Below are 16,643 nucleotides of genomic sequence, written 5' to 3'. Positions count from 1 at the left end.
GGTGGTGGTGATGTGGGCTACCGTGGTGGTGGTGGTGTGGACTGCCATGGTGGTGGTGGTGATGTAGGCTACCGTGGTTGTGGTGGTGGTGTGGGCTAACGTGGTGGTGGTGGTGTGGGCTACCGTGGTGGTGGTGGTGTGGGCGACCGTGGTGGTGGTGGTGGTGGTGTGGGCTACCGTGGTGGTGGTGGTGGTGGTGTGGGATACCGTGGTGGTGGTGGTGTGGGCTACCGTGGTGGTGGTGGTGTGGGCTTCCGTGGTGGTGGTGGTGGTGTGGGCTACCGTGGTGGTGGTGGTAGTGGTGTGGGCTACCATGGTGGTGGTAGTGGTGTGGGCTACCGTGGTGGTGGTGGTGGTGGTGGTGGTGGTGGTGGTGGTGGGGGTGGTGGTGGTGGTGGTGGTGGTGTGGGCTACCGTGGTGGTGGTGGTGGTGGTGGTGGTGGTGGTGGTGGTGGTGGTGGTGGTGTGGGCTACCGTGGTGGTGGTGGTGGTGGTGTGGGCTACCGTGGTGGTGGTGGTGGTGGTGGTGGTGGTGGTGGTGTGGGCTACCGTGGTGGTGGGTGTGGTGTGGGCTACCGTGGTGGTGGTAGTGGTGTGGGATACCGTGGTGGTGGTGGTGGTGGTGGTGGTGGTGGTGGTGGTGGTGGTGGTGGTGTGGGCTACCGTGGTGGTGGTAGTGGTGGTGTGGGCTACCGTGGTGGTGGTGGTGGTGTGGGCTACCGTGGTGGTGGTGGTGTGGGCTACCGTGGTGGTGGTGGTGGTGTGGGCTACCGTGGTGGTGGTGGTGGTGTGGGCTACCGTGGTGGTGGTGGTGTGGGCTACCATGGTGGTGGTGGTGTGGGCTACCGTGGTGGTGGTGGTGATGTGGGCTACCGTGGTGGTGGTGGTGTGGGCTACCGTGGTGGTGGTGGTGATGTGGGCTACCGTGGTGGTGGTGGTGTGGGCTACCGTGGTGGTGGTGGTGATGTGGGCTACCGTGGTGGTGGTGGTGGTGTGGGCTACCGTGGTGGTGGTGGTGTGGGCTACCGTGGTGGTGGTGGTGTGGGCTACCGTGGTGGTGGTGGTGGTGTGGGCTACCGTGGTGGTGGTGGTGTGGGCTATCGTGGTGGTGGTGGTGGTGTGGGCTACCGTGGTGGTGGTGGTGTGGGCTACCGTGGTGGTGGTGGTGGTGTGGGCTACCATGGTGGTGGTGTGGGCTACCGTGGTGGTGGAGTGGGATCCCATGGTGGTGGTGGGGGTGTGGGCTACCGTGGTGGTTGTGTGGGATACCGTGGTGGTGGTGGGGGTGTGGGATACCATGGTGGTGGTGGTGGTGGGGGTGTGGGATACCGTGGTGGTGGTGTGAGCTACCATGTTGGTGGTGGTGGTTATGGGCTACCATGTTGGTGGTGTGGACTACCTTGGTGGTGGTGTGGGCTACCGTGTTGGTGGTGGTGGTGTGGGCTACCGTGGTGGTGGTGGTGGTGTGGGCTACCGTGGTGGTGGTGGGGGTGTGGGTGTGGGATACCGTGGTGGTGGTGTGGGATACCATGGTGGTGGTGTGGGCTACCATGTTGGTGGTGTGGGCTACCATGGTGGTGGTGTGGGCTACCATGGTGGTGGTGTGGGATACCATGGTGGTGGTGTGGGCTACCATGTTGGTGGTGTGGGCTACCATGTTGGTGGTGTGGGCTACCAAGGTGGTGGTGTGGGCTACCGTGGTGGTGGTGTGTGATACCATGGTGGTGGTGGTGTGGGCTACCGTGGTGGTGGTGTGGGCTACCATGTTGGTGGTGTGGGCTACCAAGGTGGTGGTGTGGGCTACCGTGGTGGTGGTGTGTGATACCATGGTGGTGGTGGTGGTGTGTGATACCATGGTGGTGGTGGTGGTGTGGGCTACCGTGGTGGTGTGGGATAACATGGTGGCGGTGTGGGATACCATGGTGGTGGTGTGGGATACTGTAGTAACCTGGTATATTTATGTTTACCAATAGATTTGCTTCCCGCTATCCATAACTATTTCCTATGTCTGCCTATTTAACTATGATTAAGAAAGCTTCAGGTAGTTTAATAAGACAGGTGCATAAGAGAATGTTAATCTAAGTTACAATTAAATACTAAACCGTACTTAAGTCTCATGAGTCGTAACTCTAAGAAGCCTTTAAGGAGACTACATATTTGGCGATGAGGATAACTATGGAGAACTGCATTGGATTTTTTTTGCCACGAAGTTAATGGAGTGTTTGGCGTGCGACGCGGGAGGTGAGACTCAAGTGAACCGTGGAAGATTCTGAAGGATTGATTCCCTGGATACGGATAGGACAAATTATTGACTGTGTGAGGGGAGAAAGAATCGGAAAAGATGGCTTTGGCAACAATAGGCTCGCTACCACCATTTGATCCTAAAAATCAGGAATGGGAGGAGTACTGTGAAATAATGGAACATTTCTTTGCTGCTAATGAAATAACTGATGCCGCTAAACAGAAATCCATACTCATAAGCGTTGTCGGTGCACAGACGTACAGCTTAATGAGAAACCTTTTGAGCCCAGATAAACCAGGGGAAAAGTCATTCATAGATTTAGTCGAGCTATTAAAAAATCACTTCAACCCCAAACCCAGTGAGATAGTACAAAGATTCAAGTTTGATTCACGCATGAGAAAACCTACCGAATCAGTGGGGGAATATGTGGCTGAGTTGAGAACTAGCATTGGACTGTAACTATGGGAATACATTATCGCAAATGCTACGCGATCGGCTGGTGTGTGGGATTAATGATGACAGGATACAAATACGATTGTTATCAGAGCCTAATCTCACGTTTGAGAATGCACTCAAACTGGCCCAGGCCATGGAGTCCGCAAATAGAAATGCACTGGATTTGCAGGCAAGGGGCGCAACTGGTTGCCATACAGTAAAAGAGAGCAGCGCTGAGCGCGTAGAATTTCAAAGAACAGAAAGCCGTGGTGCAGCAGCCAATAGAGACTGTTATCGTTGCAAAGGCAAACACGCAGCGTTTGACTGTAAATTCAAACACGAAAAGTGTTATGCATGTGGGATAATAGGCCACATTGCGAGGGCGTGCCGCAATAAAAAAAAGCCACGGGCTGCAGAAAAGAGGACGGACAGAAAACCAAATACCTCCAGACGCTCTAGCTACCGCTCTAATCAAGTGATAGAAAGTGAAAGTGAGTGCGCAGACGCAGAGCAAGCATTCTCAATGTACAGTGTACAGGGGGCGAATATGAAGAAGGTGAAGCCTTTCATTGTGGAAATGGGAATAAATGGATTGAAGGTACCGTTTGAACTAGACACAGGATGTAGTGTCACACTGATGAACAGCTCCCAATTCTATAGGAAGTGGAAAACCGTTGAAGTGCCTAAACTGAGAGACACCCCCATTAAACTCAAAACGTACACAGGGGACACCCCCATTAAACTCAACACGTACACAGGGGGAGAAGATCACTGTGATTGGAGTTGCTGATGTTCAAGTGGAATATCATGGATAAAAGAAAAGTCTGCCTCTCTTAGTAGTGGAAGGTACTGGCCCCAGTTTACTAGGGAGAGGGTGGTTGAAGGAAATAAAATTGAACTGGGATGAAATCAAACATGTCACCACAGAGACATTGACACTACAGCAGGTGCTTTCAAAGCATGAGTGTGCTTTCAAAGATGAGCTTGGGACATTAAAAGGGGTCCAAGCTACCATTCATGTTGCTGCTGATGCTACTTCCAGATTCTATAGGCCAAGATCAGTTCCATATGCCATGAAGCATAAAGTGGATGTGGAAATTGACAGACTCCTAGCAGAGGATATAATTGTACCTGTCAAGTTTTCTGAGTGGGCAGCACCAGTTGTTCCCATACTAAAACCAGATGGTTCAATCAGATTATGCGGTGACTATAAGTTGACTGTAAATAGAGTTTATTCTCTGGAGCAGTACCCAATACCCAAAGTGGAGGATTTGCTTTCAACCTTAACCGGAGGGCAACAGTTTACAAAACTGGACATGAGTCACGCATATCAGCAAGTGCTAATGGATAAAGCTTCACTGAAGTACCTGACCATAAACACCCACAGAGGGATGTTTACCTATAAACGTTTACCTTTCGGGGTGTCTTCTGCACCAGCTTCCAAAGAACTATGGAGGGAATTCTGCAGGGGATACCCAAGGTAGCTGTTTACCTCGACGACATTCTTGTCACGGGAGTCACGAAGGAGGAACATCTCCGAAACTTAGGTTAAGTTTTGAGGAGGATGGAGGACGCCGGTCTCCGGCTGAAGAGGAGCAAGTGTACACTGTTAGCTGATGAAGTGCAGTACCTGGGTCACAAGGTGGATGCCAAGGGGTTACACACTGTCAAAGCTAAAGTGAGGGCCGTTGTGGAAGCTCCAGCTCTGACAAACGTTACAGAGCTGAAAGCCTATCTAGGCTTACTGAACTATTATAATCGCTTCCTTCCGAACCTCTCTACCCTCTTAGCTCCTCTACATCAACTGCTAAGGAAGGAGGAGGCCTGGAAATGGTCAGAAAGACAGGAAGAAGCTTTTGCAAAGTCAAAGGTGTTACTGCAATCAGCTGAAGTGCCAGTGCACTACTCAGCAGACAGAGATCTCATCTTATCGTGTGATGCCTCATCGTATGGTGTGGGGGCGGTGCTCTCCCACCGGATGGAGAACGGTGCAGAGAAACCTATCGGGTTCATGTCAAGAACGTTGTCGCCAGCGGAGAAAAAGTACTCTCAGCTGGACAGGGAAGGACTGGCTGTCATATTCGGAATACAGAGATTCCACAAGTACTTGTACGGGAGAACATTCACTATTGTGACGGATCATAAGCCTCTGATCTCTCTGTTCCATGAACAAAAGCCAGTACCACAAATGGTCTCTCCAAGAGTTCAACGTTGGGCTGTGTGGCTCAGGGCCTACGAGTACAGAATAATTTACAAACCAGGTAGATACCATGTGAATGCTGATGCTCTGAGTAGGCTGCCCGTTCCACAAATCATCATTCAGGAAGAAGAAAATGACCAGGTTTTGATGATCGATGTGTTGGATGATGCACCAGTGAACACGGCACAAATCAGGCAATGGACTTCATAGGATGTGACATTATCACAAGTGTATGGATTTATCCTGAGAGGATGGCCTACTGTGACCGAGCCTCAGATCATGCCTTACTACACTCGCCGCTTGGCATTGAGTGTTCGAGATGGATGTGTTCTGTGGGGTTCAAGAGTAGTTATCCCACCACAAGGGCAGGGGTTGCTACTGAAGTTGCTGCATCAGTCGCATCCAGGTATGTCGAGAATGAAAGGCCTAGCGAGGTCATATGTGTCATGACGTTGGCCTGGGGGTAGGTTTATGACAGTCATAAATACCTCTTTCCCCCCTCCCCCGTTCCTCTTCCCTACTGATGTGACATAAGAAAACCCCTTGGTTAACATAGAGATTCTGGGAACATCAGAAGTTGGGGGGAAATGAACTATATTCTGGTAATCCGACCAACTGAACATATGCGGTGGTACTTAAGGTATATTATGTCAGTTCGGTTGCCCTCCGACACATTCTCATCAATGATAGAATGACATAAACTCTACTGTGGAAAGTCTAAACATCAGAGGTATCGGATTCACATGGAATTGTTGTTTAATTCAAATGTTTGAATATGAAATTATTTGTGAAGAGATTAAATTTAATTTTAGCTTCCAAATGAGAGATTTGGATTTTCATAAGTTTGGGCTTCTGCTCAACCAGGGGCCCGCCCCTGTGAAGAGACATGGGTTATAAACTTTTCAGACACACCCCTCTCCCTCCACTATATAAAGCCATTGACAAAATTATAACCTTCTGTTCCAGGTACATTAGGGTGACGATCCGATGTCAGAATGGTTCAGATAATAACTACAGAACTAAGCCAACATCAGCATGGACTTTGGTTGTAAATGGTATGAACATTGAACTCGTATTCACTACAGAAGTGATACCTCCTAGCCGTTGAGTTAGCAACAGCTGCTACAAACGCAGGTTAGGAAGGACAGTCAGAGTATCCCGTCTACTACACAACGACGTTACTCCAACGTATCCAGTGACCACCAGAGACATTCTTAAAAGGACAGAGGACTCGGGTTGGCCATACGGTCTTCCATCTACCACCAACCTACTGAAGCGCAGCTCAGAGTAAATATTTATTGCATTTTCCTTTTCCAAATGGACGGTAATTTAGAATGCATAAAATACTGTATTTACGATAGCACAGCTTCGCCTCTGTTCCAGTCTCCCGCTCATTCACCAAAACTCAGCCCCTTCCCTTTGTGTAACCAGCTGTCAAATCTATTCCGCCCGCTATGGACGTTTTCCTTTATGACGGCTATTTGTAATCAAGTTATGATTTAATTGTGTATGTGTGATTCTGTGTGATTAGTTAGGTATTTAGTAAATAAATAATTAAACCCAATTTTGTATTGCTGATTCAACTTGTTAGCCAGGATTCTTGCAGATAACCAAGGATTTACAACTTTCAGAATATGAGACTGAAGTAAGATGACGATTGACGTTGACTGCTATTGACGAAAAATATTACTAAATCTTTAAGAGTTTATTCGGAAGATAACAGCTCTATAAATATTCTTTCGTGGTGTCCCTCTCTAGTTAATTACATTTACATGATTAGTTCAATCAGGTGATATTAATTACGGAGAAATTATTTTATAGAATAGCATGTCATAGCAATTAATCCGGCATAGCCAAAGACACGACATATGTCTGGTGGCCAAAGATGGACCACGATGTGGAAAATGAGGTTAGCCGGTGTGCAGATTGTCAGAGTAACAGGAAGTCACCCCCCCACCGCGCCATTACATCCATGGGAATGGCCAGAAAAACCATGGACACGACTACATGTGGACTACGCTGGAACTTTCCTAGGGAAAATGTTCCTGGTGTTGATTGACTCTCATTCAAAGTGGATGGATGTTTACCCCATGAACACGTCAACATCGTACGCTACGATTGAGAAGTTGAGACAAAGCTTCAGTGTTATGGGATTGCCTCAAATGTTGGTTAGTGACAATGTTACTTGTTTTACAAGCACTGAATTCACAAGTTTCATGAAACAAAATGGAATTCAGCATGTAACGTCGGCCCCTTTTCACCCATCTTCAAACGGATTAGCAGAACGTGCAGTTCAGACCTTGAAGGAGGGGATGAGGAAGATGCAAGGGCCCAGCATTGAAACAAAGGTGTCACGATTCCTGTTTAGCTACAGGATTACTCCTCAAGCTACAACTGGGTTGTCACCTGCAGAAATGTTGATGTCAAGGAGGTTAAGGTCAACCTTGGATCTCATCAGACCAGACCTGAAAATGAAAATACAACAAAAGCAATGGAATCAAAAATGTAATCATGACACCCGAGCCAAACTCCGAAGTTTCTCACCTGGAGATGATGTCTATACAAGAAACTATGGGTTTGGTCCTAAATGGATTCCAGCTACCATTGAGGATTGCTCAGGACCAGTATCTTATACTGTGATGATTGGAAGTGGATAAAGACTAAGGAGACACGTGGATCAGATCCGAGCTCGAATTCCAGTTCCATCCGGAGATCTGGATCAATTCCACGCAGCCGTCATACTGCTCAGGAAGGAGACGCGTTCCGTCTCCTAGAGATGACTGTACTGTGGTTTGAGAAAAGTGCAAATCAATCCCAGAACAACAGCGAAGGACCTTGTGAAGATGCTGGAGGAAACAGGTACAAAAGTATCTATATCCACAGAAAAACAAGTCTTATATCGACATAACCTGAAAGGCCGCTCAGCAAGGAAGAAGTCACTGCTCCAAAACTGCCATAAAAAAAGCCGGACTACGGTTTGTAACTCCACATGGGGACAAAGACTGTACTTTTTGGTCTGACGAAACAAAAATAGAACTGTTTGGCCATAATGACCAACATTATGTTTGGAGGAAAAAGGGGTAGGCTTGCAAGCCGAAGAACACCATCCCAACCTTGAAGCACGGGGGTGGCAGCATCATGTTCTAGGGGTGCTTTGCTGCAGGTGGGACTGGTGCACTTCACAAAATAAATGGCATCATAAGGAAAAAAAATTATGTGGATTTATTGAAGCAACATCTCAAGACATCAGTCAGGAAGTTAAAGCTTGGTCGCAAATGTAACGGCTTTCGTTGGTGGAAGGAGAGGAGGACCAAAATGCAGCGTGGTACGTATCCATAATATAATTCAATCGAGAATAAATACAAAATAACAAGAGAATAAATGAAATCCGAAACAGTACCGTATGGCACTAACACAGGAAACAGGAAACAATCACCCACAACACACAATGAAAAACAGGATACCAAAATATGGCTCCCAATCAGAGACAACGATAAACAGCTGCCTCTGATTGGGAACCACACCAGGCCAAACACCTAGAAATATAACCCACAGAACAAAACATAGAAAAACAACATAGAATGCCCCTCCAACTCACTCCCTGAACAAACTAAAATAAAGACATAAAAAAGGAACTAAGGTCAGAACGTGACAGCAAATGGGTCTTCCAACTGAACAATGACCCCAAGCATACTTCCAAAGTTGTGTCAAAATGGCTTAAGGACAACAAAGTCAAGGTATTGGAGTGGCCATCACAAAGCCCTGACCTCAATCCTTTAGAAAATTTGTGGGCAGAACTGAAAACGCATGTGCGAGCAAGAAGACCTACAAACCTGACTCAGTTACACCAGCTCTGTCAGGAGGAATGGGCCAACATTCACCCAACGTATTGTGGAAACTTGTGGAAGGCTACCCGAAACGTTTGACCCAATTTTAACAATTTAAAGGCAATACTACCAAATACTAATTGAGTGTATGTAAACTTCTGTCCCACTGGGAATGTGATGAATGAAATAAAAGCTGAAATAAATCATTCTCTCTACTATTATTCTGACATTTCACATTCTTAAAATGAAGTGGTGATCCTAACTGACCAAAGACAGGACATTTTTACTAGGATTAAATGTCAGGAATTGTGAAAAACTGAGTTTAAATGTATTTGGCTAAGGTGTATGTAAACTTCCAACTTCAACTGTATTCAACCTTTAATTTTCATTTCAATAAACCATAGTCACAAATAATTTATTCTCATTTTTCTTATTTTCTTTAAACAATGTCAATTCTCTTATCAATGTTCTTTATGCTCCATGTGTGAGTGAAAGTGAAACTTCTTCATAAGTGTGTGTGTGGGTGTATGCAAGGGGGGCCTTCCTACCTACGCACTGTCACTAAAATGTCACAGAAAACAGTATTTAACTCAACAGTTGTTTAGTGGTCCCTATATAGTGGTCAACAGAGCTTTATTTAATCTTTCCTTCCTCTTGTGGCGGGACATTGGGACTTCATTACAGCCTACTCTATCATCATCATCATCATCATCAAAATCTTCATCGTCCAGCACCAGAATCTGCAGAGGGGCCGTCAGGTTGTCCAGAGGTCTCAGCTTCCTGGGAGTTGAGTATGGCTTCCAGCATGGCTCTGTACAGCTGCCCAGAGGAAGAGTCTTCCATCAGGAGAGAATCCGGGGTCACCCCCCCTCTCAGTTGGCCCACAAGCTGGTGCACCAGAGTTCCCTTGTACAGCCTAGACTCCAACAGGGGAACAACAGAGGGTTGAATTAGCTGTGTTGCTGCTGGGATAGAAAACAATGTAAAGGAATACCATTCGTCTACTCTAGAGGTTAGAGGTTAGAGGTTAGGGTTGTTTTAGGAAGTGACACCTTACCAGGCACACTGAGGCTCAGGTAGAGGGAAGCACAGCAGTTGGTTCAGGTCAAGGCCATCCTTCATGCAGCGCGTCCATTGGCTATAGGCGTGGGTCACACCCAGGTCTGGACTCCTAGCACCTCTCTGAATCAGCCCTCTCAGCCTCTCCAACACTGGTCCCTCCTCTATAAACCCTGATACACAAAAAAGAGAGGAGTCATTGGCTGCACTTCACACACTTTATTTATACATTCTAAGTTGTGTGCCTGTGTGTGTGTTTCTGTTCATATTCTGGTCCATACCTCTCTGGCTCTTCCTCTGTCTGCAGAGCTCTCCGTACACCAGTCCTAGTAGCAGGGCCTGCAGGAGAGGAAGGTCTGGTTGGAGATGGGCGTGCCTCAGCCAGTAGTAGGTAACAGCCACAGGAAAACGCAGATGAGGTGGGACACCATTCAAAGTGGACTGGGACACACCAAGGGTCTCCAAAAACACCTCAAGCCGAACTGGATGTGGAGCCTAAGAAACAGAACAAGAGAATGAGAATTAATTTCAGAATCAACAGCAGTATGTTTATATTATACTGTATACTACATCACATTTCTACACACCTGATATACTGTATACTATATCACATGTATACATACCTGATATACTGTATACTATATCACATGTATACACACCTGATATACTGTATACTATATCACATGTATACATACCTGATATACTGTATACTATATCACATGTATACATACCTGATATACTGTATACTATATCACATGGATACATACCTGATATACTGTATAATATATCACATGTATACATACCTGATATACTGTATACTATATCACATGTATACATACCTGATATACTGTATAATATATCACATGTATATATACCTGATATACTGTATACTATATCACATGTATACACACCTGATATACTGTATAATATATCACATGTATACATACCTGATATACTGTATACTATATCACATGTCTACATACCTGAAATACTGTATACTACATCACATGTATACATACCTGAAATACTGTAAACTATATCACATGTCTACATACCTGATATACTGTATAATATATCACATGTATACATACCTGATATACTGTATACTATATCACGTGTATACATACCTGATATACTGTATAATATATCACATGTATACATACCTGATATACTGTATACTATATCACATGTATACATACCTGATATACTGTATACTATATCACATGTATACATACCTGATATACTGTATAATATATCACATGTATACATACCTGATATACTGTATACTATATCACGTGTATACATACCTGATATACTGTATACTATATCACGTGTATACATACCTGATATACTGTATAATATATCATATGTATACATACCTGATATACTGTATACTATATCACATGTATACATACCTGATATACTGTATACTATATCACATGTATACATACCTGATATACTGTATACTATATCACGTGTATACATACCTGATATACTGTATACTATAACACATGTCTACATACCTGATCCAGTTTGTTTAGCTGCAGCTGTCGTGCAGCACTGGGCAGGACGGCTTCAACCTTGCTGCTGGTCAGGTTCGTGTCTTCCCTGTCATACTCCTCCACTTCCTTCCTCTCACCCAGCAGCAGCCCGTAGAATACCTGCCGTATGGGCCGAGAGGTGATGTTCCCACTGGGTAAGCTGTGATCTTCCACTTGGACAGCCTGTAACACTGGCCTCAGCTGCAGAATGTATATCATGTAGGAGGGAAGTGTCCCCTTCATCAACGGCAGCAGGGTCCAGTCTGGAAGGACACTCAGATGGTTTGGGAGATGGCCGGGATCAGGAGTCTCGCCATCCTTGAAGAACCTCTCCAGGCAACCGGTTTGAATCTGGTATGTCTCTATGCTCAGAGAGAGGTCCTGGAGGGCCACATCCATGTTGTTATCCCCATGACCGATGAAGAGGGGCACAGAGTCCAAGGCCTCCTGCTGCTGCTGGAAAGGGGCCAGCCAATTCAACAATCTGTTGAAGAAGGCAACCCCTTTCCCTTCCCAAGCACAAAAAACAACACACATATATACAGTTGAAGTTGGAAGTTTACTTTAAATTGTTTAACTTGGGTCAAACGTTTCGGGTAGCCTTCCACAAGCTTCCCACAATAAGTTAGTTGAATTTTGGCCCATTCCTCCTGACAGAGCTGGTGTAACAGAGTTAGGTTTGTAGGCCTCCTTGCTCGCACACGCTTTTTCAGTTCTGTCCACAAATTTTCTATGGGATTGAGATCAGGGCTTTGTGATGGCCACTCCAATACCTTGACTTTGTTGTCCTTAAGCCATTTTGCCACAACTTTGGAAGTTTGCTTGGGGTCAATGTCCATTTGGAAGACCCATTTGCGATCAAGCTTTAACTTCCTGACGGATGTCTTGATATGTTGCTTCAATATATCCACATTTTTCCCCTCCTCATGAAGTCATCTATTTTGTGACGTGCACCAGTCCCTCCTGCAGCAAAGCACCCCCACAACATGATGCTGCCTCCCCCGTGCTTCACGGTTGGGATGGTGTTCTTCGGCTTGCAAGCCTCCTCCTTTTTCCTCCAAACATAACGATGGTCATTATGGCCAAGCAATTCTACTTTTGTTTCATCAGACCAGAGGACATTTCTCCAAAAAGTACAGTCTTTGTCACCATGTGCAGTTGCAAACCGTAGTCTGGCTTTTTTTTTGGCGGTTTTGGAGCAGTGGCTTCTTCCTTGCTGAGCGGCCTTTCAGGTTATGTTGATATAGGACTCGTTTTACTGTGGATATAGATACTTTTGTACCTGTTTCCTCCAGCGTCTTCACAAGGTCCTTTGCTGTTGTTCTGGGATTGATTTGCACTTTTCTCACCAAAATACGTTCATCTCTAGGAGACAGAGCGCGTCTCCTTCCTGAGCGGTATGACGGCTGAGTGGTCCCATGGTGTTTATACTTGCGTACTATTGTTTGAACAGATGAACGTGGTACCTTCAGCCGTTTGGAAATTGCTCCCGAGGATGAACCAGACTTGTGGAGGACAGCTACATAAAGAAAAATGAATTTCACGAGCTACTCGTTTTTTTATAGCTTTCAAATCGGCAAATTTTTCTCCTCTCCACAACCCTGCAACTCTTCCCCTGTTCCTTGTACAAGAGATGTGTTTTCTGGCAATATATAATAGTCAAATAACAACTCTAAGGGGGCCCCATAAAATTGTATTTTGAATTATCCCAAATTCTGTTTTGTGTGCATTTTTCAGTTTTTTACTCTCAATATTACAATTATTCAGAGAGAAACAATGAAAGTTGATGTTCTGAGTCCATGTCAATGCTTAAATCACATCAAAAGAAAAATGTAGAGGTCTAAAAAAAATGCTAACAAATCTTTATATTTTCTGTAATTCCCCTTTAATTGTGTATCTAGCAGGAGAGGAATGTATTGGTTAAGCAATGTTTCTGCTTTTAGGCCTACTGCTGCAGCACATCATGGCAGAGACTGATAAACAATGGCCTCCTAATTTATGCAAATAATCATGATATACACTAACTGTTCAAAAGTTCGGGGTCACTTAGAAATGTCCTTGTTTTTAAAAGAAAAGCACATTTTTTTGGCCTTAAAAATAACATCAAATTGATCAGAAATACAGTGTAGACATTGTTAATGTTGTAAATGACTATTGTAGCTGGAAACGGCAGATTTTTTTATGGAATATCTGCATAAAAATGGTGTGTTCCAATGGCACGTTGTGTTAGCTAATCCAAGTTCCTCATTTTAAAAGGCTAATTGATCATTAGAAAACCCTTTTTCCGTTATGTTAGAACAGCTGAAAACTGTTGTTCTGATTAAAACTTCTTGTCAATATGGGGGCGCTGTTTCCACTTTGAAAAAAATCGTGCCCAAATTAAACTGCCTCGTACTCTATTCTATCGTACAATATGCATATTATTATTACTATTGGATAGAAAACACTCTCAAGTTTCTAAAACTGTCTGAATTATATCTGTGAGTAAAACAGAACTCATTTTGCAGCAAACTTCCAGACAGGAAGTTAAAAATCTGAAAACGATGCTCTGTTCCAGGGCCTGCCTATTGAATTGCCTTATATTTATGGATATGCATGCACTGCATACGCCTTCCACTAGATGTCAGTAGGCAGTGGAAGGTGGAATAGTGTCTAGCTTGATCTGAGGTCGAACAAGAGCTCTTTGAATGACGTGTCCAGAATTTCCTTTCTCTACCTAGGCGCGGGAAGCACCTCCCTATTGTCTTATGATAAGCGTTCGGTATACACGGCTAATATCTCCGGCTTTGTTTTTATTTGATACATATTAGAAAAACATCATAAAGTAGGTTTTTTCAACCGAGTTTCATCAGTTTATTCAACGTTTAATGGGACTTTTGGAGTTTTCCGTTCTCTGCGTCGAGAGAAATTGGGAACGTCATCAACATTGGCTAGCCTTGTGGAGCGAATTCGACAGGAGAGAAGGACATTCTAAAACCAAACAACGATTTATTCTGGACAAAGGACTCCTTGTACAAGATTCTGATGGAAGCTCAGCAAAAGTAAGAACAATTTATGATGTTATTTCGTATTTCTGTGGAAAAGGTTGAGTCCTATTATCCGCGTTTTGGCGGGCGCTGTCTCGCTATAACGTAAGCTGTTTGTTATGGTAAAGTTATTTTTAAAAATCTAAAGCGGCGGTTGCATTAAGAACTAGTGTATCTTTCATTTGCTGTCCAACATGTATTTTTTAGTAAAGTTTATGATGAGTTCTTTGGTCAGATTAGGTGAGTGTCCAAAATAGCTCCGGACAATTTGGTGAATCGATGCTACATATTCACAATGTATAACCACGGTTTGCAGCTCTAAATATGCACATTTTCGAACAAAACATAAGTGTATTGTATAACCGGATGTTATAAGACTGTCATCTGATGAAGTTGGTCAAGGTTAGTGATTCATTTTATATCTTTTGCTGGTTTTTGTGATCGCTACCTTTTGCTGCTAATAAATGCATTTGTGTGTTTGGCTATTGTGGTAAGCTAATATAATGCTATATTGTGTCTTCGCTGTAAAACACTTAAAAAATCGGAAATATTGGCTGGATTCACAAGATGTTTATCTTTGCTGTACACCATGTATTTTTCATAAATGTTTTATGATGAGTATTTAGGTATTTCACGTTGCTCTCTGTAATTATTCTGGCTGCTTTGGGGATATTTTTGATGGTAGCTGCAATGTAAAACTATGATTAATACCTCAAATATGCACATTTTCGAACAAAACATAAATTTATTGTATAACATGTTATAAGACTGTCATCTGATGAAGTTGTTTCTTGGTTAGTGACTAATTATATCTCTATTTGGTCGGTTTCGTGATAGCTACCTATACGGTAGAAAAATTGTGAAAATATGCGGTTGAGTCTTTTGCTGTTGTGGTTAGCTAATAGAAATACATATTGTGTTTTCGCTGTAAAACATTTTAAAAATCAAATGATGGCTGGATTCACAAGATGTTAATCTTTCATTTGCTGTATTGGACTTGTGATTTCATGAAAATTACATTATATGATATCCCTGTCGCGTTAGGCTAGGCTATGCTAGTCAGCTTTTTTGATGAGGAGGATCCCGTATCCGGGAGAGAGAAGCGGTAGAAATAAAACTGGCCTTCTTTAGACCAGTTGAGTATCTGGAGAATCAGCATTTATTGGTTCGATTACAGGCTCAAAATGGCCATAAACAAAGAACTTTCTTCTGACCCAACGCTCTAACCACTAGGCTACCTGCCGCTCCAAATTCATCTGTAGTAGTTATGTATACTTCGGTATACAAGTAATTTGTTCAAACTTACCGCGCTTTCGATTGGATTCCATCGGCGTGTTGTCTTCCCAATTGATGGGAAATCCCATGTGACCCAAGTTGACATAGTCGTTTCCTGCGATGGCAGCGAAGACTGGGAGAAGCTGTCTGTTGATGTTGAAGTGACTGCAGAAGCTTGTTTTGGTGTACCGCTTGCAGGGGATGTAATTTTGAGAACTCCATCGTTGCACCGACGCGTTCTGCCACTTAAAATGGGGCAAGGGCAGATATCCTGCCTCGATGTCAAAAATATAAAAGTCACTGTCATTGGACAGGACCGGACAGTTCCACCTTTGAGCCAAGGAGGCTATTTCTTGGTCTGCTTCAGAGATGGACTGTGCGAACGGCACCTTCAGGCTGGAGAGGACCTGTTTGAAGACTTGTTTGACGAGGATTGGTAGTAGATCGATCTTCTGAAGCCCCTTGGACAAGCTGTTGGCTCTGTTGATCCTTGATTGAACTCGGGGGTGGAGAGTTTCAAACTTTTTATCGGAAAAGTCAGAGCCTCCATCCATAATCACATAAGGTTCAATGCTACAATCTCTCAGAGCCTTAAAGAACTCACAGACCTGGTCCTCAAAATTATCATAATCCCCTCCATGCTGCTGATCCACACGTGAGTTAAAATAAAGAAAGTGGAAGATATTACTACCATCTATTATCACCCTGCTGTTTCTGAAGTGATCATCTTTTAAAAATGTTCCACTCTGATCAATGAAGCTGGTCAAACCCTGGATTCCCATGATGTGCTTCTTCTAGGATATGATGTCTCTCCAAGTGAAGAGTTTCAGTCACAGGACTATTTATAGGATCATTACAATGGATGAGTTTACATTTCCGTAAGTTTTCCTTTCCATACATCATATCTCTAACTGATGACCTACTGCACAACGTTTGTATAAACTGGTTGGGTTGTTTGGTTAAGGACTGTATTTAGTGGCCACCCTGACTATTTGTTTGTTTTTTACACAGCTGCTGCTCTCTGCGTAATATCTATGC

The 16,643-nt window shown here is 44.2% G+C and overlaps 3 pseudogenes; 2 read left to right on the top strand and 1 right to left on the bottom strand.

Annotated features, from left to right (window-relative positions):
- Positions 1 to 1,779: 1,779 nt before the first annotated feature.
- Positions 1,780 to 9,118, top strand: LOC129856863 (uncharacterized; annotated as a pseudogene).
- On the top strand, positions 6,763 to 9,118 carry LOC129856864 (uncharacterized protein K02A2.6-like; annotated as a pseudogene).
- Positions 9,099 to 16,387, bottom strand: LOC129856865 (protein asteroid homolog 1-like; annotated as a pseudogene).
- Between the last annotated feature and the right edge of the window lie 256 nt (positions 16,388 to 16,643).

Source organism: Salvelinus fontinalis, chromosome 6 (genome assembly GCF_029448725.1).
Source record: "Salvelinus fontinalis isolate EN_2023a chromosome 6, ASM2944872v1, whole genome shotgun sequence".
In the NCBI taxonomy this organism is placed as follows: domain Eukaryota; kingdom Metazoa; phylum Chordata; class Actinopteri; order Salmoniformes; family Salmonidae; genus Salvelinus; species Salvelinus fontinalis.
This window is presented reverse-complemented; position numbering and strand designations above follow the sequence as displayed.